This window comes from Culex quinquefasciatus, chromosome 2 (assembly GCF_015732765.1).
Source record: "Culex quinquefasciatus strain JHB chromosome 2, VPISU_Cqui_1.0_pri_paternal, whole genome shotgun sequence".
Classification (NCBI taxonomy): Eukaryota; Metazoa; Arthropoda; class Insecta; order Diptera; family Culicidae; genus Culex; species Culex quinquefasciatus.
This window is the reverse complement of record NC_051862.1, coordinates 162420868-162447420: the sequence shown is the minus strand read 5'-3', so window position 1 is coordinate 162447420 and position 26553 is coordinate 162420868. Positions and strand designations below refer to the sequence as shown.

The window sequence follows — 26553 nt, the reverse complement described above, 5'->3', positions numbered from 1 at the left end:
CTGTTTTTGATTTCCACGTGGCAACACCACCCGTAAGCAGCCAGCCTCATTACTATGCTCGTGCGGTTTCGTGCCAAAGTTTGCCAGTAATCAATTCTGGAGCGCAGCGCATTGCACAAAAAATTAAAGCCAATTTAGGGCCAGTGCCAGTGACACGCTCTGGTAACAGCCAATTTGGTGTCAATGACTAGGCGGGAAAAGCTCTGAAGCTCTCTGGTGGAAAACCATACACCAAAAAATGGCTACAAAGTAACATTGTGAGAGAATATGTGTATGTGTGTGATGAGTTGGGTGGGGTTGAATTTTTAATGCAATTCACGTATTTTATTACTTCCGAGACCGCCCGACTTTTCCGTAGGGGCAGACGGAATTGAGTCGTCTTTGTGGAATGTGTCATCTAGTCTCTGGGTGTGAACTTGACTTTTTTCTTCAGACTTGTGAGGGCTTTCTTTCGGTGAGAAAAACTGGGCTGGAGTGGAGTTTCCCCGCTAGACGGTGGCACTGAATGGCAATTGAGTTGTAAAAATTGGCATGAATAATTTTGTGTCGTAGATCTTCATTGCGTTTCATTTTCTTTTCCTCAGAATTACTGGTTGTTGAATTATTACTTCGAAAGAGTGATAACCGAGCAGTTCTCTCAGATTTCAGTCATTCGATTTTTTTTGTATTTTTTAATCCGACTGAAACATTTTTGGTGACTTCGGTATGCCCAAAGAAGCCATTTTGCAATTTGCATTATTAGTTTGTCCATATAATTTTCCATACAAACTTGGCAGCTGTCCATACAAAAATGAGGTATGAAAATTCAAAAATCTGTATCTTTTGAAGGAATTTTTTAATCGATTTGGTGTCTTCAGCAAAGTTGTAGGTATGGATAAGGACTACACTGGAAAAAAATATACACGGTAAAAAAAATTTGGTGATTTTTCATTTAACTTTTTATCACTAAAACTTGATTTACAAAATAAAACTATTTTTATTTTTTTTTAATTTTTGATATGTTTTAGAGGACATCAAATGCCAACTTTTCAGAAATTTCCAGGTTGCACAGTGGTCCGAAACCGAAATCTAGCGTGACAAAATTGATAGCGGCCACACGTTAAGATTTAGAGCTTTGGTGTCTTCGGGACAAATGATCAGGGTCAATAGGGGCATTTTTTGGTATGGTGGACATTAGGGTGGTCCAAATTTTCGGATGGTTCTATGTTTTGAGAAAAGTTGTAGGGAACACTATTCTGTACAACTTTGTTCAAGAGCACAAAGCTCTATCTTCAAACGGGAAGTTTCTAGAGCCATTTTTGTAAATAAGGTTGAGGCGTTTATGAAAAAATTAGTTTTTTTAATTTATTAACTCAGGCTTATGTCGTAGTGAGATGGTGTCTTCTAGACATTTGTAGAGCTTATCAAAACACACATTTATCTTCCAAGAGAGCGAAAATATTTCCGGAATCAACAAAATAATTAAATTTATTCCTGAAATATTTCAGCTAAAACTCGTTTCTTCTTTTACAACTACTAGATCCTTTTTTACATTTTGGGCCCTTCAAGACAATTGTAAAGCTTGTCAAAATGAACATTTTCATGCTTGAAAAACGAATTTTGGTCAATTCTATCAAAAGTTATGGGCAAAAAACGATATAAAAATGCTCATTTTCAAATTGAGATTAAATGAGTTAAACAAAAAAGACCTCCGAGATATTTTCAGCAAATGTACTCTAGAATGTGTACTTTTAGATGCTTCTAAGAACTAGGTCAAACTTCACCACCTTTTCAAGTTATTCACATTTCAAAATGGCGTCTTTTTCGTCGTATTTTGGCTATAACTTTCGTTTAAAAAGTCAAATTTTCGCTCTCTTGGAAGATAAATGTGTGTTTTGATAAGATCTACAAATGTCTAGAAGACACCATGTCGCTACGACATAAGCCTGAGTTAATAAATTCAAAAAACTAATTTTTTCATATACACCTCAACCCAATTTACAAAAATGACTCTAGAAACTTCCCGTTTGAAGATAGAGCTTTAAGCTCTTGAGAAAGGTTGCTCAGAATAGTGTTCCCTACAACTATTCTGAAGACACCGAAGCGCTATCTCGTGATCCCCTCAAAATAAAAATTCTGAACCACCCTAAAATTTGGACCACCTTAATGTCCACTATACCAAAAGATAACCCTATTGACCCTGATCATTTGTCCCGAAGACACCAAAGCTATAAATCTTAACGTGTGGCCACTATCAATTTTGTCACGCTAGATTTCGGTTTCGGACCACTGTGGCACTGTGGGTTGTGCAAAAAATCATTGACCGAGTTATGAATTTTTTAATCAATACTGATTTTTTCAAAAAATCAAAATTTTGGTCGCAAAAATTTTTCAACTTCATTTTTTGATGTAAAATCAAATTTGCAATCAAAACGTACTTTAGTGAAATTTTTATAAAGTGCACCGTTTTCAAGTTAAATCCATATTTAAGTGACTTTTTTTTGAAAATAGTCGCCGTTTGTCATTTTTTTAAATTAGTGCAAATGTTTGCCCACTTTTGAAAAAAATATTTTTGAATAGCTAAGAAAATTCTCTATACTTTGCGTCTTCGGACTTTGTTGATACGACCTTTAGTTGCTGAGATATTGCAATGCAAAGGTTCAAAAAACAGGAAAATTGATGTTTTCTAAGTCTCGATATCCAGCATATCCGATTTTTAATGTTAAAATATGAAACATTTGTGAAATTTTTCGATCTTTTCGAAAACAATATTTTCAAAATTTTCAAAACATTTAATATTACGCCCTTTTAAAATGTTAGTCTTGATTTGAAAATTTTGAACATATTGTTTTCGAAAAGATCGGAAAATTTCACAACTGTTTCATATTTTAACATTGAAAATCGGATCATTAGTTGCTGAGATATCGACATTGAAAAATGGTGGGCTGTTTGGGTGAGACTTAGAAACATCAATTTTCCTGTTTTTAAACCTTTGCATTGCAATATCTCAGCAACTAAAGGTCGTATCAACAAAGTCCGAAGAAGCAAAATATGGAGAATTTTCTCAGCTATTGAAAAATATTTTTTTTGAAGGTGGGCAAACATGGGCACTTATTTAAAAAAAGAAAAACTGCTGCTTTTTTTCAAAAAAGTTACCTAAAAATGGCTATAACTTGAAAACGGTGCACTTTAACAAAAAATCACTAGCAGGGATGAAATAATCGCGAAAAAATCAATTTCGCTTGCGAACTTTTTTCACCCGCGAAAGAGAGAGGAGGCAAATCACGCAAAAAAAATCGCTACCGAAATTCTTCCAGAAAATCAATCTGCTGATGATTTTTTGTGAATTTCCTAGACAGCACCACTCAAAATTAGTTTTTTTCATTTTATTTACACACATTGCCCATCTACAAAATGTTACATGCCAATTTCCGACGTGTAACGTTACACTTGCAAGTGTAGTAGTGAATGAGATGTTCCACCGAATAATCAAGATGATGATTTTTTAGATTCTTTTTACCGATCTTTCGTGCGCGAGAGAGGAGAGCATGCTCCCTTCGGATTTTTTTCTCTTGACATCCAATGATTTTCTTTTGATTATGATTATTCTATTGCTGATCACTAGAGTACTTTTTGATTGCAAATTCGATTTTACATCAAAAACTGAAGTTGAATTTAATGTTCTCTAAATTATATCAAAAAATAAAAAAAAAATAAAAATAGTGATTTTTTGCAAATCAAGTTTTAGTGACAAAAAGTTAAATTGAAAATCATCATTTTTTTACCATCTATCATTTTTTTTCATTGTAGTCCAAAGACACTAAATCGATCAAAACATTCTTTCAAAAGATACCGATTTTTGAATCTTCATGCACCATTTTTGTATGGACAGCTGCCAAATTTGTATGGAAAATTATATGGAAAAACTAATGATGCAAAATGGCTTCTTTGGGCATACCGAAGGCACCAAACAAGTTTCAGCCGGATTAAAAACACAAAAATTAAAAAAATAAATAGAACTGCTCTTTTTCAACATGTGTTATTGGATATTTTTGCCGATGATAACTGTTGATCTAATGTGCCCTGTAATGTTATTTTATCTTCAATTTCATTGATTGTATCAATTCATTCAATTCAATTTAATTGAATACTTGTAAAAACAGAAACGAATATTACTAAACATGATTCGCCTCAACCCATTTTTGTTAAAACACGTGTTGTTCGCGGTACACGTGGTATTTCACCACGAAACCATCATGTTCAATTTGGGTGCACGAGATCTGTTTTTTTTTTTCGGGGGGCAACCAAACATCATGCCTTAATGGTTAGCTTAAAATGATAGTGTAAAACAGAATGCGGTACAACTAAACGGAACACAACCACCAGCACCATGGGGTGTGCCATCGAACGTGGGAGGTGGAACTTTCAGCTGGGCGTCATGTGAATTTAAAATATGTTTTATCGCCCACCGTGACCTGACTGTTGATACTTTAAAGGTTGTTGCGAGATTTCTGTTTAGGGGTGATAGTTTCACTTTTTCTAATAGAAGTTAATTTTTATTTATGGGAAATTTAATTTGATTTCTTCAGTTTCTACAAAGTTTAAGCAAATAGAATAAGTTTTAATTTGAAACACAACCTTTAAAACTGAGAAAACAAATGTTAAAGGTAGCAACCCTAAACCGACTCCTCTTGTGTGTACCCTTATCGTCGGTTTCGATGCAAAACCTGCCCAAAATGCAAATTTCATCTCCCCGTAGTGGCGCAACGTATGTCGTCGTCGTCCTCCTCCAGAATACTACCATTAAAATGCTAAATCCACAGTCTGCATGAAAAGTAGCTCAACGTGGATCGTCCTTGTCGGTGGAGGACCGGCAAAGCCAATGTATGCATTGGAGGGCACTTGTATGTACACGGGGGAAAATTGACAGCATGGAGTAAAAAAATCGCTCTCACTTTCGTTTGGAAACGTCATGCATGTTAGTTGGTGCAAGCGGAGGCAAAAAAAAACGCAGAATCCCGGGGGTGAAAAGAACCCATTTATTAGCCGAACATTGAACTGGAATCGTGCGGATTGGAGGTTTTGCAGCTGGGATGTGTGTATACCGAAATCATTTAAGGAATTCCACTCGTTTTATGCAAAAGTATTTATTTAATTTTCAATGTTAAATGGCAAAATGTTTTTTTTTTGCATGAATTACAGAAAATTTGTCGAAAAGTCCATTTTTCAGCACTCGACATAATACAATACCAATAATTTTCTGTTAGCTGGTATATAAATCACTTTTTAATCAAATAAAAAAATCCTTGGAAATATAAGTGCAATCAACTGATAACAATTTTGAATGCCTTTTTCTGCGATGATCAGCAATATAATATAAATTTAAAACTGAATATAAGACTTCTGACCTAACCTCCACAATTTTCAAAAGAAAAGCTGCAAAAAATGATACAAATTTTCAGTTTGTTAATTTTTTACGTATTAGGGGTTGTTCAAATATTACGTTCAACCTTTCGGGATGTTAGACAATACCATTTCATTCTGTTACGCACTTCTCCTACACCATTAACATGGGCTGTCACAAACCCTAGAACAGCCCCCCCCCCCTTTCATGGACATAATTTTCGAATGAACCCTCACGTTTTACTTCTTTTCCGATCAGTAATCCCCAAATTCAAAATTTAGTTAAAGTTTGGATAGCTCTACTTGATTAATAATACAAAAAAAAAACGTTTTCAGCGACATTTTCAAACAAAAATCCCACTTTTTTGGGAAAATTTTGCAAGTCTGGGAACACATAACTTGAACAAAATTTGCATTGTTCTTATAAAAGTTATGAACTGGATTAAACTCAAACTTTGTCGAATTTTTGTTTCAAAAAAATAAAAAATCAAAAATCAAACCATCCACATTAACGAACCCCGGGTCTTTTGTGGTCTTTATTGCAAGTTTCTGCTCGAACCTAGGAGTCCGAAGGCTTTAATGGGGAGAGCACCCAAACCTCTTTCTTCTCCAAGGAACCTTTCACCCCAGTGTTTGAACTGACGACCTTCGGATTGCGAGTCTAACCGCCGCCAGCGATTCCACCGGAGAAGGCTTGGTTTGGTGTGTTGTTTGTACTTATGGCATGGAGACGACTCCTACACCTGGAATGACTTAACGGCCTAACAACCAAGGCCGGGACCGACATTTTACTTCCTCATCCGATGGAAGGTTGCAGCAGATGGGAATCGAACCCAGAATCATCCGCTTACAAAGCGGACAGCGTAACCATTCGGCCACGCAGTGCCACCGATTTTTTGTTTATTTTATGTTAATAAATTACATAAATGAATCACAAACCGCAAAAAAAAATAATAAATCATTTTTTTATTTGTCTCAGTGTTAGGGGAAATATACCCATTATAAGCCTAATAAGCGGTCGTGTTTGAATGATGCTGGGGCCACGCCCATTTTCCATTTTCAGCTTAGTTCTTTTTTTTCTTCCAGCGCTCCTTTGGGACTGCTTGGTGCTGCCATTTGTGATGAAATTTTGAGCAAACACTCACGAAAAGTAGCATTTATAGAGAACGTTTCCTGCCATCTCTGGCTCACTCCAACAGGCGCTGCTGGTGGTGTTGGTGGCAACCCTTTGTTCGCTTCGCTTCTCGCTCAGTTTTCTTCAGCCTTCGATTGGAATGGGTCGTCAAAAGTCAAACGTCAAAAGACTTGGCGCGTTTGTTTTTTTGATGGCGCTTGCTAATTATGTTCATTTTTCGGGATTATTTTTCTTCTGAGTGACTAACTCATGTGCAAAAGAACTTATTGCCGGTAGTTGTAAGCTATTTTATATCTTAACACTGGAACGCCCAACGTATGTCCAACTTACACGGACGCTCAAGCCTCCCAAAAAAGTTGGAACGGTAAAATCAACACGCCCGTTCTCGGGCATAACTCAACCAATCGGGACGATTCTTGTTCCCAGTGATTTGTAAGAATGTCTAGATGATCCTAAAATTTTGCAGAACTTTATTTGAACAAATCTGTTATTTTTTTTTGCTTTGAAGGCGTTAGCGCTAGTGAAAAGATATTGATGGCGACTTTCGTTAAGCAGTCAACCTCGGATCTTGCGAGTGGATGTGTGTGCTACCAAAATGATGAGAATAGTCTATAGTTTATAGTCTAAATAGTATTTTCGGAGCTTTAATCGAGCATAAAACTCTTCATATGTCGAAGATAGGTGTTTGATTAGAAAGGGTTTATTTCCCCTAACTATCAAGGATAGTGACAGTGAATTTGAGCCTCTCAGTGAAACCAAAAATAATTTATGAAGTTCAACGGGATTCCTGGAAAAGTACAGAATTGTAGGAAGGGAACCTTAGTAACAGTTAATTCATCATTATTATTCTCAGATACAAGAAAAGGGCCTCGTTTTATTAGTTATATTGTTCATCCTAAATAAAAAAATGGATTGGAAAAAGCAATTTAGAAAAAAAATAATCACAATGTTTTTGGTTACTTCATGTGTATGTGAAGGTTATATTACCTGTATGTTTCAACAGTTTAGAATAAAAAGATGTTACAAGAATGAATGAGTGAGATTCTTCTAGAAAATTCAATTTCCTACAACTTTGTCGAAGGGTGCAAAACAATCCTAGATGATCCTATATCCTGGCTTATATACTTGAAAGTATATAATGGGTATACGGGAAGTATATGAAAAAAGGGGGTATCTCTTGAGATTTTACAAAGTTTTCGATCTTTCTTGACATCCTATTGTTCACATGAATTTTTGCCAAATAATTGTTTTGTTAAAAAGTGTTAAAAGTGTTCAACACTTTATTTATATCAAATAAAACAATTTTTTATTAATTTCACTATTTTTTATCTTTTTGATTAAAAAAATATTATGATTTGCTTTAAAAAATGCTTTACGCATAATTTTAAAATTTTTAATTTCTTGGGTACTGTACTGCCGCTCGAAGCTAGTCCGTCCCATATGTAATTTCGTCAATTTTGAGGTAATAATGCAGTTTGGTTCAAAATCATGTAAACTATCAGAAAAACCAATAAAATGTAGTACTTTGTTCTAGAAATCCGGAGAAAATCCTCTTTTTCGTGAAATTCTAACACGTAGCCTTATGGGCGGGACAACTTTGACACGCGTTTTTCTCGGCTTGCTGTTGCTGCCCATATGTAAGGGACGGACACGATTAGAGCGGCAGAGTAGTCCTTGGCAAAAAATTCAAAGTTTACTTAATAGATTAATTTTCTGAAGAACCCATGGTCAATCAATGCTTTACTAGGGCTCTAGAAGACTGCGTTAAACATCCCTTATAAAGGAGCATTGACAATTTTTATAAACTGATTGTACTTACCAATAAAATTTAATCAACTGTAAAAAAATGGTCTTTTAAATAATAATCTGAAACTGGGAAAAAATATATATATATGGGTAATTCCAGGTCAATTGAGTACACTTTTGGACTCGACCTTCACCGATTTGGACCAAACTTGGAGGCAACGTTCATCTATCGATAGTTAACAGAAATCCCAAGTTTGGTGCTGATTGGACCATCCCTCTATTTTTGGCACCACCGGAGATCAAAGTAGCCATGCGCGAGATCGGACGTGAAATGTGTTCGGTGGCGAAAATTTGACGTTTTTCTTCGGTTTAGAGTTATTTTTCATTGGCAAATTCCAAGAAAGTTTCTGATGTTTTTTTTCTTGGATTTGTTTGTGCTGTAAGTGAATCTACCTACATGCTGAAAACAAAAGTGAAGCTCTGCGTGATTTTTTTTGTGTGGCGTAACGGAAAGGAATTCCGTTTACTTCCAGCCGTTCCAGCAAGGCCAAAAGTTGTTCTCAACCCGTGGATGACTGGATTCGATGATGTTCTAGTGAAGCAACAGCATCGTATTCGATGTATATTCGGTTTGTCGAATGCTTTGGAGACCCTTGGTGAGATCTTTCCATACGTTTTTTTGCTAGATAATTCATTTTATATTCTATTTATCAAATGAAATATCCTTCCTACCCCACCCCATCCTCCATGTCCTTAATCCATATTCCACCCCCCCTTCCTCCTCCCTCTTCACCCTCCTAAAATAATAACAATTACTTGTCAAATTTACACTTACACACCCAACCACAACTCATTCAGAGCGTTTGGTATGGCATCTCCACTCATCCTTTCTCCCCTGTTGATTCTGTGAAATGTGATCCGTTCTCAGAATCTGTCTCTGCGGTTATTGCAACGCAGTAGGCCTGGCCGCTTTAATTTTTGCAATACATGTTCGGGGTTACTCGGATGTAATGCAATCATTAATATTGACAAGAAAGGACTTGGGGCGTAATCTAACCATAAGTTCTTCCAGGATGCTTTCTTCGGACTGGCTGCACTTGTGTTCGATTAGATAGATTAGATTGGACCATCCCTTTATTTTTGGCACCACCCTCTTTTTGATGATTTAGAAAAAAAAAACTTTTTTTTTTCTTTTAATCATAACTTTGCAAATATTTGAGCAAAAGACTTTCTACAGGTAGCATTTTATAGAAAATAGTTAAAGGAATCTGATAAAAAATTTAACTCTTAAATTAACCTTTATATTATATTTTAACGTTTTAAGTATTGAAATTCAGTTTTGATCATTTCCTTTTATTTTTATTTTTTTTTAATTTAATCACCATCGTGTTTCCCGGACAATTTTACATAATTATCAATGTACTTCCGAGTGCTGCGCAAAATCAAACTTTTTCCAGTAAAATCGCTGTTTCTCGCCAATAGTTTACATTGATTATGATGTTAAATTGTCCGGGGAACACGATGGTGATAAAATAAAACAAACAATAATATAAGAAATTGGTCGCAACTGAATTTCAATACTAGAGTCCAAAAGAATACCCAATTGACTTGGAATGAACAATTTTTTTAATTTCAAGAACTTCATTCAGTACATTTTCAGACATTCCAGAATATCATTGGTAAGATCAAGACCTATCAAGATACATATTTCATGCTACTAAATGTTTAGTCAATTCGGTTGGAGAATTCTATTTTCGTTATGATGAAATTGTTTCTCTGACTCAACATGTAATTGCTACAGATATGTGAAGATAAAGTTATTATAACATTTTCTTCTATTATTCACAGGGGGGATGAACTTTTCGAAAACTTATTTGTATGGCGGTATTATTTTCCAACCAAATCTCAAGTAACATTAATTTTAGGAATTACAAGTTTCTAAATTTTTCTTAAAAATGTTTTTTTATTCTTAAAGAATAATCCACTTGATCAGTTCATTGATATCGACTGAATTGTTTTTGTTATGTAGAAATTACGAAACCCATATTATTCAAGATTGAGATATGCAGTTCAAGATTCAGTAGAATATTATATTTGAAAACCGATCTGAACAAACTCACAATTACTTGTGACTTGTCGTGGAATCAATCGCTCCCAATAAAAATAGCTCGACGTGGAGGATTTTTTGCCACTTCTCGCCTTCAAAGAGGATACATTTTTATCCATTTGAGTGATTTTTTTGCTGCTCTCCAATTTCCACAGAAGGACCAATACCGATGAGGGTGTTGAACGCTTTGACCAACTGTCGTTTTTTCAAGTCTTGCTCCGATTCCGGTTAGAAGCCAGAGAGCAAAGGCCCTGTCCGGGGTCAGAAGCTTTGTAGTCTGCCGGACTCGGTTGTGCGTTCTCAATTCGATTTCAATGTTGCTACACACGTGCTAAATGCATCAGAGAGCCTCCTCTTGTGGGGGTGGGAGGATGGGAGGTTAAACGTGTGCCCGGGGGTGGGAAGGACTGTTTACCCAGGGAAAGTCAGGTCTGGTTTGGTCTGGCCTGGTCAGGTACGGTTACGTGTGCCAATGAATGGTCAACGCGGTCATTGGCCATCACCTGCAGTGGATTTGGGATTTATTTAAATTCAATTTCCACTTTCGACACTGCGCGCTGAAAGCAAACGTGTGTTTTTCGAACCATTTGTTGAGGGACGCCTGTTTGGGTTGGTCGGGTCTGTGTTTGGATTTTTGGGCCAATTTGCTGGGCAAAGGGCACTTTTGGGGATTTGTAGGCTTTGGAATTTAGTTTGGGGATAACAAACAGTTTGGCTAATTACGGTGTGCACGTTCGGTTCGGATTGAGCGATTGAACAGGTGGTTTGGAATTGCTTTACGGTTGATTTTTAGTGAATATTTTATTCTTGGACCACATTGTTGCACTGAAATGGCTTTACTGAAAGTTTATTAATATTGATTGACCATGCATGGCTAAATTTAGAATTTGACATTTGATAAGTCAGGTATATTAAAAAGGCATTACATTATACTGTATTCTCGTCAGTGCCCCTATCAATCATCTCCGCATTCACCGTCATGAATTCCAATGCTCAATTAGTTAAGCAGTTGAGCAGTTGGCTTCCTCAATCGAACTCTGCACCGTAACCATCTGCTTGAGGCAACCACTTCACTTGAATGGTCCTTCACATGTAACCTACCACTGACCCGACCCCTCATCCGTATTCAGTCCGGGAATCCTTCCCGTTTCTCCAGCCCACTTCTTGCGGGGAAGTGTCGATGGCCAACAATGGGCCGATATTCTGGTTTGATTAGCGGTAATCATGATGAGGATACATTGTGGCCGAGGGATCAGAACGATATCATCAATTATTCCATTGAATGGGCACGCGTTAAGACGTTTGGGACGACTGCTCACATGTGATGGTTCCAAATGTGAGTTTCACAGTTCGTAAGTCAACGGGAGATTTAGTTCGACATTCGGCCACCGAACTATTAGCACGCCTCGCGAGGACAGTTGACTCAACATCACCACGTGGAAATGGGAGATGTTCACCGCGTGCGATTACTGCAGTAGCAATAAAGACGTGATACCTTCGAGAAAGGGCCACGTGACCTGCTCCGGAACGATAATGATGCGGTGCTGGAGGCAGACTCCTTTCGTACAGATCGAAACGGTATCGACCGGATCCGGTGTGTAATTCAGGTTATTAAGCTAACCGTGTGTGAGGAATCAAGTGAGGCGATAAAATCAAGAACAGAACGTCCCGAAGCCGACCTGTGTGGCACGGGGGAAAGGTGTTTTGTCGTTTCCTGGATTAACGCCACTCTAGCCTTTCGGAGGGAGGATTGAGGTAGAAGGGACTGACAATGCTACATCGAGGGCATCTTGTGATACAAAACCTTTTGGATTATCTACCATGATGTGGACAACATGCAGTGTTGTAAGAATCGCAATCATTTTATTTGGCATTTAGATTTAAACAAATTTTATAAAAGGGGCTTTTAATTTAGAAATACCTCAAGTAAGAAAAAATTAGTTAATTCCAACGGAAAACACGTGAATTTCTTCCAACACTGTCCCTCTCAACCGAGTACTGCCCTGCCCACGGCTGATGATCATCCCCGCCGGAATTTCTCCCTTTTGCTCTCTGCAGTGGCAGTTGATTTCCTTCAAATATTTATTTTTATTATTTCGTTCACACCTTCCAAATCATCGCCTGTCCGGGGGGCTGGAGAAGGTGGAATTCTGGTCCTGCCTTCCGGCGAGGAACACGAGTTTTCGAACTTTCTCTCTTCTTGGATGTTCACCGTACGTGGAAGCAAGAAAAAAAAAAAAGAGCCCTAGACTGTTCAATTCGAGCCAATCTACCCCTCCAAACTCGAAGAAACGAAGACAAGCTGAGGCATGTGTGAATTTGTAGACAGATAAAGGAAGTAAATCCGGGGAACCATATCAACTTCAAGTAGTGTAGCTTTAATTTTTTATGTACCCTGGCAGCACCCCCAGTGTTTCAACACACGCGAAGGGATGGCTTCGATTTTTCTCGTGAATTTTCCACGTTCTTTTCTATCATCCGTGAGGGGGTGGATTTTAAGGTTCTTTTCTCGTGCATGTTTGCTCTGTACTGACTGGCGGCGTAGGATCAGCCAAGAAACGGTTTTCGGATCGGGGGATTAGGAAAGGACGCGGCCACTGCGGGGAAAAAGGACCAGCAGGATGATATACCGTCGGAATGAAGTTGCGATTTTTCTTCGATATTCAACCGACTGGCAGGGAGTTGGAAATTTAACGGTTTTTGCTATGTAAGGAAATGCGGGAACATTTAAATTCGATTTTTGCGTTTCAGAACGCTTCGAATTAAATGCCTTAAAGCAGAACAACTGTTTGGTAATTTCAACATGAATTTATCAGTTTTCTGTAGAAATTACTGAGAATTTTTTCACCCTCATTTAGAAAAAAAAAACATTACTAAAAGATGATAAGTAGGAATATTTTGGTTTTTAATTTCTATCTAAAAAAACAAATAAAAAAATCAGAACATTTTAAAAGAACAACATTCGTTGCAATAAATTTGCAGAGTACTCAAAACATATTGATTATTTGAAAATTAATCCTACACCCGAAGTTAAAGAACGAGAGGATAGTCCTCACGAAAAGAAACGTGAGGAAAGTGCTATTTTGCGAGAGTTTAGTCCTCTCGCGTGTTCATTCGTTCATTGGAACAGTTCATCCTATTGAGTGGCTTATATGGAAAAATGACCACCACTTAGTCATTGAACCATGGTGGCCCATACGGCAAAGGTTCGGTTCAATATGCCGGAGGTCTTGGGTTCGAGTCTCGGTACCGGTACTCGGAACTTTTTTTGAAGATGAACCCATGAGTAAAGTACTCTCGGTAGTTTCGGGATTCATTCCACACAGTACCTTTTTACTACCGAATCGTGCTCTTTATCCTCTCGTAGGCCGATGTCCATTTCGGGGTGTAAGGAAAGTTTTTTTGTATCAATTTTTAAAAACTCGATGAAAAATTTAAAAGCTTATTTGGTTGACATAAAAAAGCAAATGAAGCGTAATAAAATAAAATTCCAAAAGAAATAACGCTACAGTGAGCTCACCACAAATGATGAAAGAGTGAACTTAAAGTATTGCATAGAATTAATTTAAATAAATTTAAGTTCAAATGTATTGAAAGTTTCTCTCAGATTTTTTGATTATTTTGAGCAGCGCCTAAGCCGGAGTTGGAAATGGAGTTTCAAAAAGACTTTCCTTACATATTTCATACAAAGTATTCTAATATAGTTTTTCGAGAAATCTATGGCCGAGTAGTTAGATCAGAATCTTTAACCAACTCTCTTAAAAATGAATCTGCACGGGGGTTTTTATGAACATACATAGACGCTACTCAAAATTTAGTTTAGAAAATTTAAACAATAAAAAAATAATGATATGAAAAAAAACATACAAAAAATATAATTGAACACAAAACAAAAACTGACGAAAAACATTACTAAATGGTGTCATTCCAGTGAAACAAAGTCATGGTTATTTTAAATCGGAGAATGTTGACGGATTTTGTTAAAAAAAATACGTAATGTTCAAGGGCTCCAGAATGACTCATTCACTCGCGACCACAAATCGAAAAGGACAAAAAAACTGCTCTAACCGTTTCCTATCGTTTGTCACTTCAACACCAATCGCTACAGAATACTCTCTCTTTGCTCTCCCTCTCAATCCAATCGGGTAGTATAGCGAATGGTTCAGAGAGACCTATTGCGTTTTGTCGCTCCGTCGTTGAGTCGAAATTGGTTGCGATCGGTTTTATTTTGCCTAGTTTTAAAACTGCTTAAAATCTTTGTTATCAAAACTGATTTGCAATTTTGTTGATAACACAACATCAAAGACAGATTCAAAAGCAATTTCCATCATGCCAAATACAAACTACCGCAAACAATGGTAGTGCAGACCAAAAGAGCACCGAGCTGGTATGTTGTTGGATTCTCTCCTCTCTGAACGCATTCGGGTGTGACTCGGGTCGACGGAAGGAGTAGGCAAAGAAACTCACAAAGTATTTGTGTCGCTGGGAGAAGCGATTGAGCAAGTCGCTGGCAGCCTGAGTGTCGTGTTCGCTCGCGAATGGTTGCGAGCTCCAGTCGTCAAAGATTCGCTCGGCGATGAGTGAATGATTTGTGATCTTTGAACCGAAAATCAGAACCCTTGGTTATGTTGTTATATTTGCATAAATTGTGGCAAAAACTCATCGAAAAATAGTTGATTTTAATCCATCATCTATCTTAAATAACTAATTATGACCAATACATAAATTATTGTCTAATTTATATAAATTATTTATAAATTCATGTGTAAGTTTTTCACCAAAAACTGAATTTCTTTCGGCTTTTCTGAAAGAGCACATCATTTTGAACCCACCTAACTCAAAAGTGACGAAAATGCATATAGGCCATTAATGCGAACAGGGAGTTATGATTTTTTTTCTCTAAAATATTATTTTTTCAAATATTCTTAACTCCTGTATAATGTAATTTAGCCCTTTCAGGCCTGATGGTTCATATATGACCCAAAAATCAAAATTTTCTAAAGTACCGTAAACTGGGGTGACTTTGATAGCCCGGGGTGACTTTGATAGGTTTTTCAAATGCCCGTCAAATTAATATCTAAACATTTTTGAGAATTTTGAGTATGTAAGCATTAAGGGATAGCTTATTATCGAACATGTATGCAAAAATGTGACTGTTACATTGAATGTATCAAAATTAGTGGCCAAATCAAATTTCTATCAATGTCACCCCGGGCTATCAAAGTCACCCCAGTTTACGGTAGCCTATAATTTTCGTATGGTCCTCAGAATCATTTTCCATTCATTAACTAAAAAATATTTTTTTTTTAAACTCAGGCTGTTCAGATAAAAATAAAATATGCAATTGAAAATGACTTTGAACATTTTTTGATTTAGTGCACAGTTTTCAAGTTTTAATGTCAAGGTGGAATTTTAGAAAAAAAATTAGATTTTTTAATTTAAAAATATTGTACTAATGAAATACATTGTTGTATAACATATGTCCAAACATGAATAAATAAATTCTACAATTTTCCTTTTCTTACATTGTTGATTGGATTGTGGGTTGCTGAGATAAAGCCTCCAAAAGTTTTAAGAATTAATTGAAAACATATTTTTTTCCTAGTATCTTCCTAATTTTCTTTTTCGACTCGAGATATCTCTAAACCTATAAGTTTGATTTTTATTGTTAAAAAATTAATCTTTTTTAAAATATTTTGTAATCTTCAATAAAAATTATTTCCAATTGTTTTTTTTTCAGGTTATTGAAGTTATCTATTGCATGTTTTTTTTCTTTCGCAAAGTCTTTTTTAAATAAAAAGTGTTAAGTCATTTTCAATCAAATTTTAATCCCCTGAAACTTAAAAAAATCTAAAATAAAAAAGTTTGAAAAAACACCAACTAAAGGAAGTGAAGGGTTACACTATAAACTTTAAATCAATGTAGGACATTTTTGAACATCCATTATCATGTGATTTTTTGTTTGCTCTTTTCCCCTATTTTTTTTAAGATATTAGCTTTGAACTTTGATTTATTCATTGTTATTGAATGAAAGTCATGTAGCCGATTTTTTATGTTCGTTAAGTTTAATTAAATCCCACTTGATAAATTAAAGTGAAACATTTTATACTTCAGATCACCACCAAAACTACATAGAGATTACTTTTGTTCACTCAGCATTTGACCTTAACTATAAACAATGTTGAGGTTCCAGTAAATTCTACCAAACATCAAAGCATAACATCAATTGCACTGACATTGCGCTCACCGGATGCCAACGTTCATCCCGGGGGGAACAATTTCCTCCTATTACAGGATTTTTATGAACCCCATGCTGCTGCAACAAACGCCCCCACCCTGTCATGCAGGTCGTAGCCATTCCTGAGGTTTGCCTAAGTGATGTTTAGCTTCCTGTGCCGTTTCCGAAAGGGAAAACAGCCCCCAAGACCCGACCTTCATCTGTCGAATGCTGCTGCTCCTTCCGGGGGCGAAAAACCCTTGAAAAATCCCTTCCCAACCAAATGTTGAAAAACCAAAGGCACAGTGTTGATTTTATGACTGGCATTAAAATTATTATGCGATTCATTTTACGATTATGTCTACATCGTGGAACAAACATCACACGCAAAACTCAAGTCCCAGTCCCAACCGTTAGGATGGGACGGAAGGAAACATGCTGGAAAACTCGTGCTGCTGCTTTTTTCGGTGGGTGGAGGTCGAGGTGGAGGGAAAAACATCTCGTGCGGTTGGATTTTTCGGCTACAACTTTTCATTTGTTTTTCCGCCGCAATAACCGACAGCCACTTGACGTTGCGCTGCTGGTCGTCTGGTTTGGCATCACAGTGGGAGAAATTTCGAAGAAAAGTGGTCAAAATTTAGAAAATTTGTCATTTTATTTTTCAAAAAAATCTTGTGTTATAATTTGCTTGAAAAAATAAAAATTGCACAAATAAATTTGACTAACAATACTTTCAGAAGACTTTCCTAAAATTTGTGCTTAACTTGGCAAGTGGAACAAGCACTCCGTCGTGCACAATATTTGCTCTGCGGTTGGGAAAGTCTCTTCCGAGGAAGTTGAGGGTTTGGTGGCGGTTGTGGAGGTAATAATGCCCATCCCACCCTCATCTGTCTGGCGGGAAAATCAGGGGAACCTGCCGACAGAGAGAGAGAGAGAGAGAGACTGAGGCAAAGCACCACAAATGGGCCAAATTATTGTATAGGCCATTATGTAAATCGGTGGCTTAAATTTTAGAACCATTTCGAGGGCACTGGCTGATGCTGCTGATGCGAAGGGAGTTTTGTTTCACCTCGCTGTGGTGAAAATTTTGGGGCAATTTTCGGTGCTTCCTGATTGAAGAGTATCGAGGTTAAAGGGCGAAACCATCAGCGGAAGCTGTCGGTGGGATGGTTAGGTTAGAGAAAATAGATTTTTTTTAATATATATAAAAAATAATGGCGAAACCCAATCAAAAACTTTACAATATCAGTGTAAATTTCAGGTTCTATTGAATTCTCTAGAACAGATTAGTCCCGAGGATGCTCTTGATCAGAAATCTAATCGCCAAATTGGTCCATCCCTAAAAATAACTTTCCCCAGAAAGAACCAATTCCCATAACTGTGTATTGCTGTTGTTTAAAAAAAAAAACAGATCACTATGAAGTGATCTACTTTGCATTACGGAAAATAAAAATTTTCAAATTTTCAAATTTTCAAACCTTCAAATCTTCAAATCTTCAAATCTTCAAATCTTCAAATCTTCAAATCTTCAAATCTTCAAATCTGCAAATCTTCAAATCTTCAAATCTTCAAATCTTCAAATCTTCAAATCTTCAAATCTTCAAATCTTCAAATCTTCAAATCTTCAAATCTTCAAATCTTCAAATCTTCAAATCTTCAAATCTTCAAATCTTCAAATCTTCAAATCTTCAAATCTTCAAATCTTCAAATCTTCAAATCTTCAAATCTTCAAATCTTCAAATCTTCAAATCTTCAAATCTTCAAATCTTCAAATCTTCAAATCTTCAAATCTTCAAATCTTCAAATCTTCAAATCTTCAAATCTTCAAATCTTCAAATCTTAAAAATCTTCAAATCTTCAAAACTTCAAATCTTCAAATCTTCAAATCTTCAAATCTTCAAATCTTCAAATCTTCAAATCTTCAAATCTTCAAATCTTCAAATCTTCAAATCTTCAAATCTTCAAATCTTCAAATCTTCAAATTTTCAAATCTTCAAATCTTCAAATCTTCAAATCTTCAAATCTTCAAATCTTCAAATCATCAAATCTTCAAATCTTCAAATCTTCAAATCATCAAATCTTCAATCTGGTGCCATCGGTATGCCCATAGAAGCCATTTTGCATCATTTGTTTGTCCATATAATTTTCCATACTAATTTGGCAGATGTAAATACAAAAATGATTTATGAAAATTTAAAAATCTGTATCTTTTAAAGGAATTTTTTGATCGATTTGGTGTCTTCGGCAAAGTTGTAGGTATGGATATGGACTACACTGGAAAAAAATGCTACACGGTAAAAAATTGTTGGTGATTTTTTATTTAACTTTTTGTCACTAATACTTGATTTGCAAAAAACACTATTTTTGTTATATGTTTAGGGAACCTTAAATGCCAATTTTTCAGAAATTTTCAGGTTGTGCAAAAAATCTTTGACCGAGTTATGAATTTTTGAATCAATTCTGTTTTTTTCAAAAAATCGAAATATTGGTCGCAAAAATTTTTCAACTTCATTTTTCGACGAAAAATTAAATTTGCAATCAAGAGTACTTTATTGAAATTTTGATAAAGTGCACCGATTTCAAGTTAAAGCCATTTTTAGGTGACTTTTTTTGAAAACAGTAGCAGTTTTTGATTTTATAAAATTAGTGCACATGTTTGCCCACTTTTGAAAAAAATATTTTTGAAAAGCTGAGAAAACTCTCTATATTTTGCTTTATTGAACTTTGTTGATACGACCCTCAGTTGCTTAGATATTGCCATGCAAAGGTTAAAAAACAGGAAAATTGATGTTTTTTAGTCTCACCAAAACAACCCACCATTTTCTATTGTCGATTTCTCAGCAACCAATGCATTGCAATGGTCAATGCAATGGTCCGATTTTCAAACTTAATTTTACATCAAAAAATAAAGTTGAAAAATTTTTGCGACCATTTTTTAGATTTTTTGAAAAAATCTGTGTTGATTCAAAAATTCATAACTCGGTCAAAGATTTTTTGCACAACCTGAAAATTTCTGAAAAGTTGGCATTCAATGTCCCCTAAAACATATCAAAAAATAAAAAAAATAGTATTTTTTTGCAAATCAAGTTTTAGTGACAAAATGTTAAATAAAAAATAGCATAGCATAGCATAGCATAGCATTACGGGTCTGCACCACGCTGTAGGGGGTCCCACAATGGTCAATTCAATATTCTTAGATAATTTGATTGCTGCCCGGTAAAATCAAGAATATCTAAGAACGTAAATTTCCACACTGTGCTCCAAGGCTACGCCCATACAGTCCCGTGGGGATTTGGGAGAGGATGTTTTTGTTGTTCACTAGTGGCAAAAGTGCAGGGAACCCCATGCGACTTTTAAAAGTGAACGGAATATTTTTGGGAGGTTTGGAATGGAGGTGACAAAATGTAAAAAAAAAAATATTAAAAAATCACCAAATTTTTTTTACCGTGTATCATTTTTTTCCAGTGTAGTCTGTAGACACCAAATCGATAAAAAAATCCTTCAAAAGATACAGATTTTTGAATGTTCAAACATCATTTTTGTATGGACAGCTGCCAAATTTGTATGGAAAATTATATGGACAAACCAAACATAAAAAAATATAAAAAATGAAGCAACGGCCTTAGTTATGTGAAAAAGTTGAGTATTTTCAAAAACTTGTTTTACCACTTTCGAAATACAGTACTTGTTCGGTAAATGGGCTGAGAACGTAGCCCAGTCACCAAATGCTGCTGGCTAACGGGGCTGAACAAAAAATAACGAGGGGACCACCAATGCATAATATTTTCATGATGAAATATAACAATAAAAGTTAATCAAATTTATATGCAACGCTTACTTTTCATATTTCTTTAATTGTGACTTGAAGTTACATAAAAAATTTAAAAAAGTTTTTTTTTTATTTCTTTAATAGATTTTTGCATCCATTAACCCCTTGATCTTTTCGTTTTGTTTAGATTTTTTGACGTTTGTCTGCTTTTTCACTGGGCTACGGCCCAGTTATCGAGCGCCCAGTTAAAAGCAGCCCAGTTACCGAACAACTACTGTATACGAAACAACCTCGATCAAATTACACCAATATTAAAAAAAAAAACTGGAATTTAGAAATTTTTTGTCCAATAATACCTATTTTTACGATTTTTTTGTGTTTTCGATAATTTAATTTAATAATTTTGGAATGTGTGAAACATCCTGATCACACAAATTTTGAGAAATTTTTTTTCGAAAATACGTAGTTTTATGATTTTTTTTAGTATTTTCAAAAATTTGTTTTGATATTTTCGAAATGCATGAAAAATTCCGATCATCTGCTGCAACCTTCCATCGGATGAGGAAGTAAAATGTCGGTCCCGGCCTTGGTTGTTAGGCCGTTAAGTCATTCCAGGTGTAGGAGTCGTCTCCATGCCATAAGTACAAATAACACACCAAACCAAGCCTACTCCGGTGGAATCGCTGGCGGTGGTTGGACTCACAATCCAAAGGTCGTCAGTTCAAACACTGGGGTGGAAGGTTCCTTGGAGTAAAAGAGGTTTGGGTGCTCTCCTCGTTCAAGCCTTCGGACTCCTAGGTTCGAGCAGAAACTTGCAATAGAGACCACAAAAGACCCGGGGGTCGTTAATGTGGATGGTTTGATTTTTTTTGGATACCCACATTGTAAAAACATGATTTTTGCGTATTTTTTTTTCGAAAATACGTAGTTTCGTGAAAAATTTGAGTATTTAAAAAAAATGTTGTAACTTTCGAAATGTATGCAAAATTTTGATTGCAAATATTGCAAAAAAATAATATTTTGAGTAGTTTTTCGAAAATGCGTAGTTTTATGAAAATTTTGAGTATTTTTTTGAGTGTCTAAAAAAAAAGAAGTTTGTTTCGAAATGTATGAAAAAATCCCGACTATTTGATACCCAGATTGCAAAAACAATAATGTTAAGTATTTTTTGAGAAACATTGCATTTCCAAAATACTGGAAAAATACGAATTTTGTGAATTTTTTTTTATGTAATTATAACTACAATGGATAGCTGGCATCATCCCGATTCCAAAACACGATTTTTTTTTTGAAGTTTTGATGATTGTTCACTGGATTATAGCCAATGTCTCCCATATAGCCAAAATCTCTTCAGCTCTGTTCTTCAGTTATGCACCGAATCAGCTGTACGAATCAAAACCGGGGCAGTGCCAAACAGAGGCGTGCAAAACCGGGGCATGACTGTATACAAAAATTAAAGCACGCAATGTAAACAATGATAAACATGTTTTGTTTGGTTAACCATTCTGTGCATTGTCCTGAAGTTTGGTTGAATTTGGTTGCCGGAGTCCCGACTTAAAATAAAAAAATGTTTACAGTAGTCGGGCTTGTACGTGCGTCAAACACGTTCTGACCTGAAATCCCTTTGGCCAATTGTCGCATTTACATCAATTTTCAGGTTGTGTCAAGATAGCACGACGACATTGAAACTTCTTCTGTATGGAGAGTGAAAAAATGCACTTAGTTTTTATTGAATATTTCAGATTTGAAATCGAATTTTGGGGATCTGTAAAGAAGAGTGTAATTGATATTTTTTAATTTACCAAATCTTATTGAAAAAAAAAATGAATCTCTATGAAGAACGATCTCTGTGAATCTCATTTTCATAGTTCAGCGAGAAAGATTACATCAAAAATGAAGACACGACCAGAGGTGCCTTTCTCGTACAACAAACCACGCAAAACAAATCCTAGCCCGAAAGTGCAAATATATTATGACATTTTATGTACTTAAAAGTCTGCAGTCCCAGAACCCTGCACGACGTGTTGTGTGTTGAATGTTTTTCTTTCCATTCGAGCACATTTTTTTTCTCTCATGGCTGCCACATTGTACAAGAGTGCAAAGCCAACCCGAGGAGGGGTTGATGTGGAACCTCTTACTCCAAACATACAAACTCCTTGAAAGTGTGCTGCTGGGAGGAGCTCAGCAGTGAGAACAACTGTCTTCCGTCACGACCGCTTGGCCAAATAGAAAGAGTGCTTCATGGTGGAATGTTTGCTGCTGGGTTGGTGGGTCGGGGGGGATGTTGCAAAACACATTAGGATTAGCCCCCTTCCGGAAAAGGTGAAGACGGCGTGAATGAGATGAAAGACTTTTAGGAAAGATGCAGTTTGCTGTTTAGGTAATGGTGGGTAATGGTGTAGAGTGGCATCTTTGAGCGTGTAGAGTTGCTGTTTTGACATTAAAATAAATAGTGTAAAAGAATATTTTGAAATCTGTCCATCCAGAACTTCGCAATGACTTTTAACAACAAATTTCCCGCAAATTTGCCCATTTCAATTTGAGGATGATAACCTTCGTCTATTATCCCCAAGGGTCGTTAAATCTTTAAACCACAAATTTCTATGAGTTCTACCCACAATCAACACTATTTGCCTTCGTTTAAGAATATTTGTCAGAGGGTGTTATTGTCCTCCCATTCAATAGAACGTTGTTGCACAAACACAAATTGAAGACCTTTGGGTCGTTTCTTCTGGCAACAGGGAAAAGAGCACCAGACTAGAGATCAGAAATGTTTTCCTTCGGACATGGCTTGCCTCCTTTACGACATCATTAAAACGATGTTTGTCTGCTGTGTGGATCATCTCCTCCGGGGGATGTCCGTTCCAGGACTTTGTTAAGGTGGTGGCCATTGGATTAAGGTCAATTGTCTCCCCCCGGGGGGATGCCTTTTAATCGCTTCTTCAAGAGATTTTCGCTTGGATTTGTTGGGATTGTGGTGTTGTTGACTTCATCGAAGGATGTGGGGCTTGTTTGTTCACATAAAAAAGTTGTACTCATGGGATTAAGCTGGGATAAATCAAGAAAAATAGTCGTGGGAAGATCTTTCTGCCGATTGTGTCACGTTCCCCAGAAAACCATTCCCCCGAATACCATTCCCCAGAAATCAATTCCCCAGAATGAACCGTTCCCCAGAAAACCATTCCCCAGAATGTACCGTTCCCCAGAAATATTTATCGTGGTGATTATAATTATTTCCAAAATTTCCAAAATTTCCAAAATTTCCAAAATTTCCAAAATTTTCAAAATTTCCAAAATTTCCAAAATTTCCAAAATTTCCAAAATTTCCAAAATTTCCAAAATTTCCAAAATTTCCAAAATTTCCAAAATTTCCAAAATTTCCAAAATTTCCAAAATTTCCAAAATTTCCAAAATTTCCAAAATTTCAAATTTCAAAATTTCCAAAATTTCAAAATTTCCAAATTTCCAAAATTTCCAAAATTTTCAAATTTTCAAAATTTCAAAATTCCAAAATTTCAAAATTCCAAAATTTCCAAAATTTCCAAATTTCCAAAATTTCCAAAATTTCCAAATTTCCAAAATTTCCAAAATTTCCAAAATTTCCAAAATTTCCAAAATTTCCAAAATTCCAAAATTTCCAAAATTTCCAAAATTTCAAAATTTTCAAAATTTCCAAAATTTCCAAAATTTCCAAAATTTCAAAATTTCCAAAATTTCCAAAATTTCAAATTCCAAAATTCCAAAATTCCAAAATTTCCAAAATTTCCAAAATTTCAAAATTTCCAAAATTTCCAAAATTTCCAAAATTTTCAAAATTTCCAAAATTTCCAAAATTTCCAAAATTCCAAAATTTCAAAATTTCAAAATTTCAAATTTCCAAAATTTCAAAATTCCAAAATTTCAAAATTTCAAAATTTCAATTTCCAAAATTTCAAAATTCCAAAATTCAAAATTTCCAAAATTTCCAAAATTCCAAAATTTCCAAAATTTCCAAAATTTCCAAATTTCCAAAATTTCAAAATTTCCAAAATTTCCAAAATTTCAAAATTTCAAAATTTCCAAAATTTCCAAAATTTCAAAATTTTCAAAATTTTCAAAATTTCAAAATTTCCAAAATTTCCAAAATTTCCAAAATTTCAAAATTTCCAAAATTCCAAAATTTCCAAAATTTCCAAAATTTCCAAAATTCCAAATTTCCAAAATTCCAAATTCAAAATTTCAAAATTTCCAAAATTCCAAAATTTCCAAAATTTCCAAAATTTCAAAATTCCAAAATTCCAAAATTTCCAAAATTTCCAAAATTCAAAATTTCCAAAATTTCAAAATTTCCAAAATTCCAAAATTTCCAAAATTTCCAAAATTTCCAAAATTTCCAAAATTTCAAAATTTCAAAATTTCAAAATTTCCAAAATTCCAAAATTCCAAAATTTCCAAAATTCCAAAATTTCCAAAATTTCAAAATTTCCAAAATTTCCAAAATTTCCAAAATTTCAAAATTTCCAAAATTTCCAAAATTTCAAAATTTCCAAAATTTCAAAATTTCCAAAATTTCCAAAATTCAAAATTTTCAAAATTTCAAAATTTCAAAATTTCAAAATTTCAAAATTTCCAAAATTTCCAAAATTTCAAAATTCCAAAATTTTCAAAATTCCAAAATTTCCAAAATTTCCAAAATTTCAAAATTCCAAAATTTCCAAAATTTCCAAATTTCCAAAATTTCCAAAATTTCAAAATTTCCAAAATTTCAAAATTTCCAAAATTTCAAAATTTCAAAATTTCCAAAATTTCCAAATTCCAAAATTTCAAAATTTCCAAAATTTCCAAAATTTCCAAAATTTCCAAAATTTCCAAAATTTCCAAAATTTCCAAAATTTCCAAAATTTCCAAAATTTCCAAAATTTCCAAAATTTCCAAAATTTTCAAAATTTTCAAAATTTCCAAAATTTCCAAAATTTCCAAAATTTCCAAAATTTCCAAAATTTCCAAAATTTCCAAAATTTTCAAAATTTTTAAAGATTCAAAAAATTTTAAAAATTCTAAATAAATTCAAAATTTCTATAATTTCAAATTTTCAAAAAACTTTCTCATAATCTTTGATTTTTTTAAATTTTAAAATTTCTTTTCTCTTTAATTTTGATTTTTGAATTTCAAACTTTTTGATTTTTTTGAGAATTTTGAAAATGTTTTTAATGTATGACATTTTTGAAGCTTTGGTTTTTTTGACTTACCATTATCAAATTATGATCGTAATATTTAGATGGAAAAATCTCGATCGTGATGCGAGCAATAAAAATTGAAATATTACGCTCGAGTGCAATAATCACCACGTTAACTTGTGTCAGCAGTTATTACAAGGCTAGAAAGTTTTCCCTTCTTTAAAGAAAGGAAAGCTTAACTGACTGATACAAGTTGAATTTTACCTTTAAAAGGGTGGAGGAGAGTTTTCCCTTCTGTAAGGAAGGGAAAAATTTATAGCCTTGTTATTATAACTGCGACACGGGTTTAATTTTCCCTTTTTTAAGTAAGGGAAAAATACTTGACCACTTACACAACTTTTTAAATTTGTTATCACTAGACAAGAGAGTTTTTCCTTATGGAAACAAGAAAGAATACAAGAAAAAAAAAACTTTAAAGCGAAAATTCAACTTCTGTTAGCAGATATCACAAGTCAAGACAGTTTTCCCTTCTTTAAAGAAGGTGAAATTCAACTTGTGTCAGGAGACCTTAAAAGAAGGAAAAATTAATCAGTTATATGTCAAATATATGTCAAATGTCAAATGGAATTAAACCAATGACAACCATAATCATATTTTAATTTTAACAAACATTTTGCTTCTTTGCAAAATAAAAATAGCATTCACGGAAAACAAGAAAAAAAAGAAACAGCAATTTATTCGGCATTTGTATAACAAATTTAACATGACTGAAAAAGAAGGGAAAATTTCTTAGAATAATAGAACGAGTCATAAGCCGAATTAACATTTTCTGTTATTTTCTCAAGAATTGTTGTCAAAAAAAGAAAAATTTCTTGGCATGGATAAAATAACCTTGTCCAATTTTTATATTTTCTAAGAAATTTCAAACAAACTAGTATTTGAAACTACTTTGATTTTTCGAGACAGAAACTTTTCTGTGGAATGGTTTTCTGGGAAATGGTACATTCTGGGGAATGGTTTTCTGGGGAACGGTTTTCTGGG

At 34.8% G+C, this 26553-nt stretch overlaps 2 protein-coding genes across 7 annotated transcripts in view; one reads left to right on the top strand and one right to left on the bottom strand.

Annotated features, from left to right (window-relative positions):
* LOC6047773 (transient receptor potential cation channel protein painless) overlaps positions 1-26553 on the top strand; it is a 295911-nt gene that overhangs the window by 47952 nt on the left and 221406 nt on the right. The gene's annotated exons all lie outside the window — the stretch shown is intronic.
* LOC6047780 (lachesin) overlaps positions 1-26553 on the bottom strand; it is a 148286-nt gene that overhangs the window by 40584 nt on the left and 81149 nt on the right. The window lies entirely within an intron of this gene.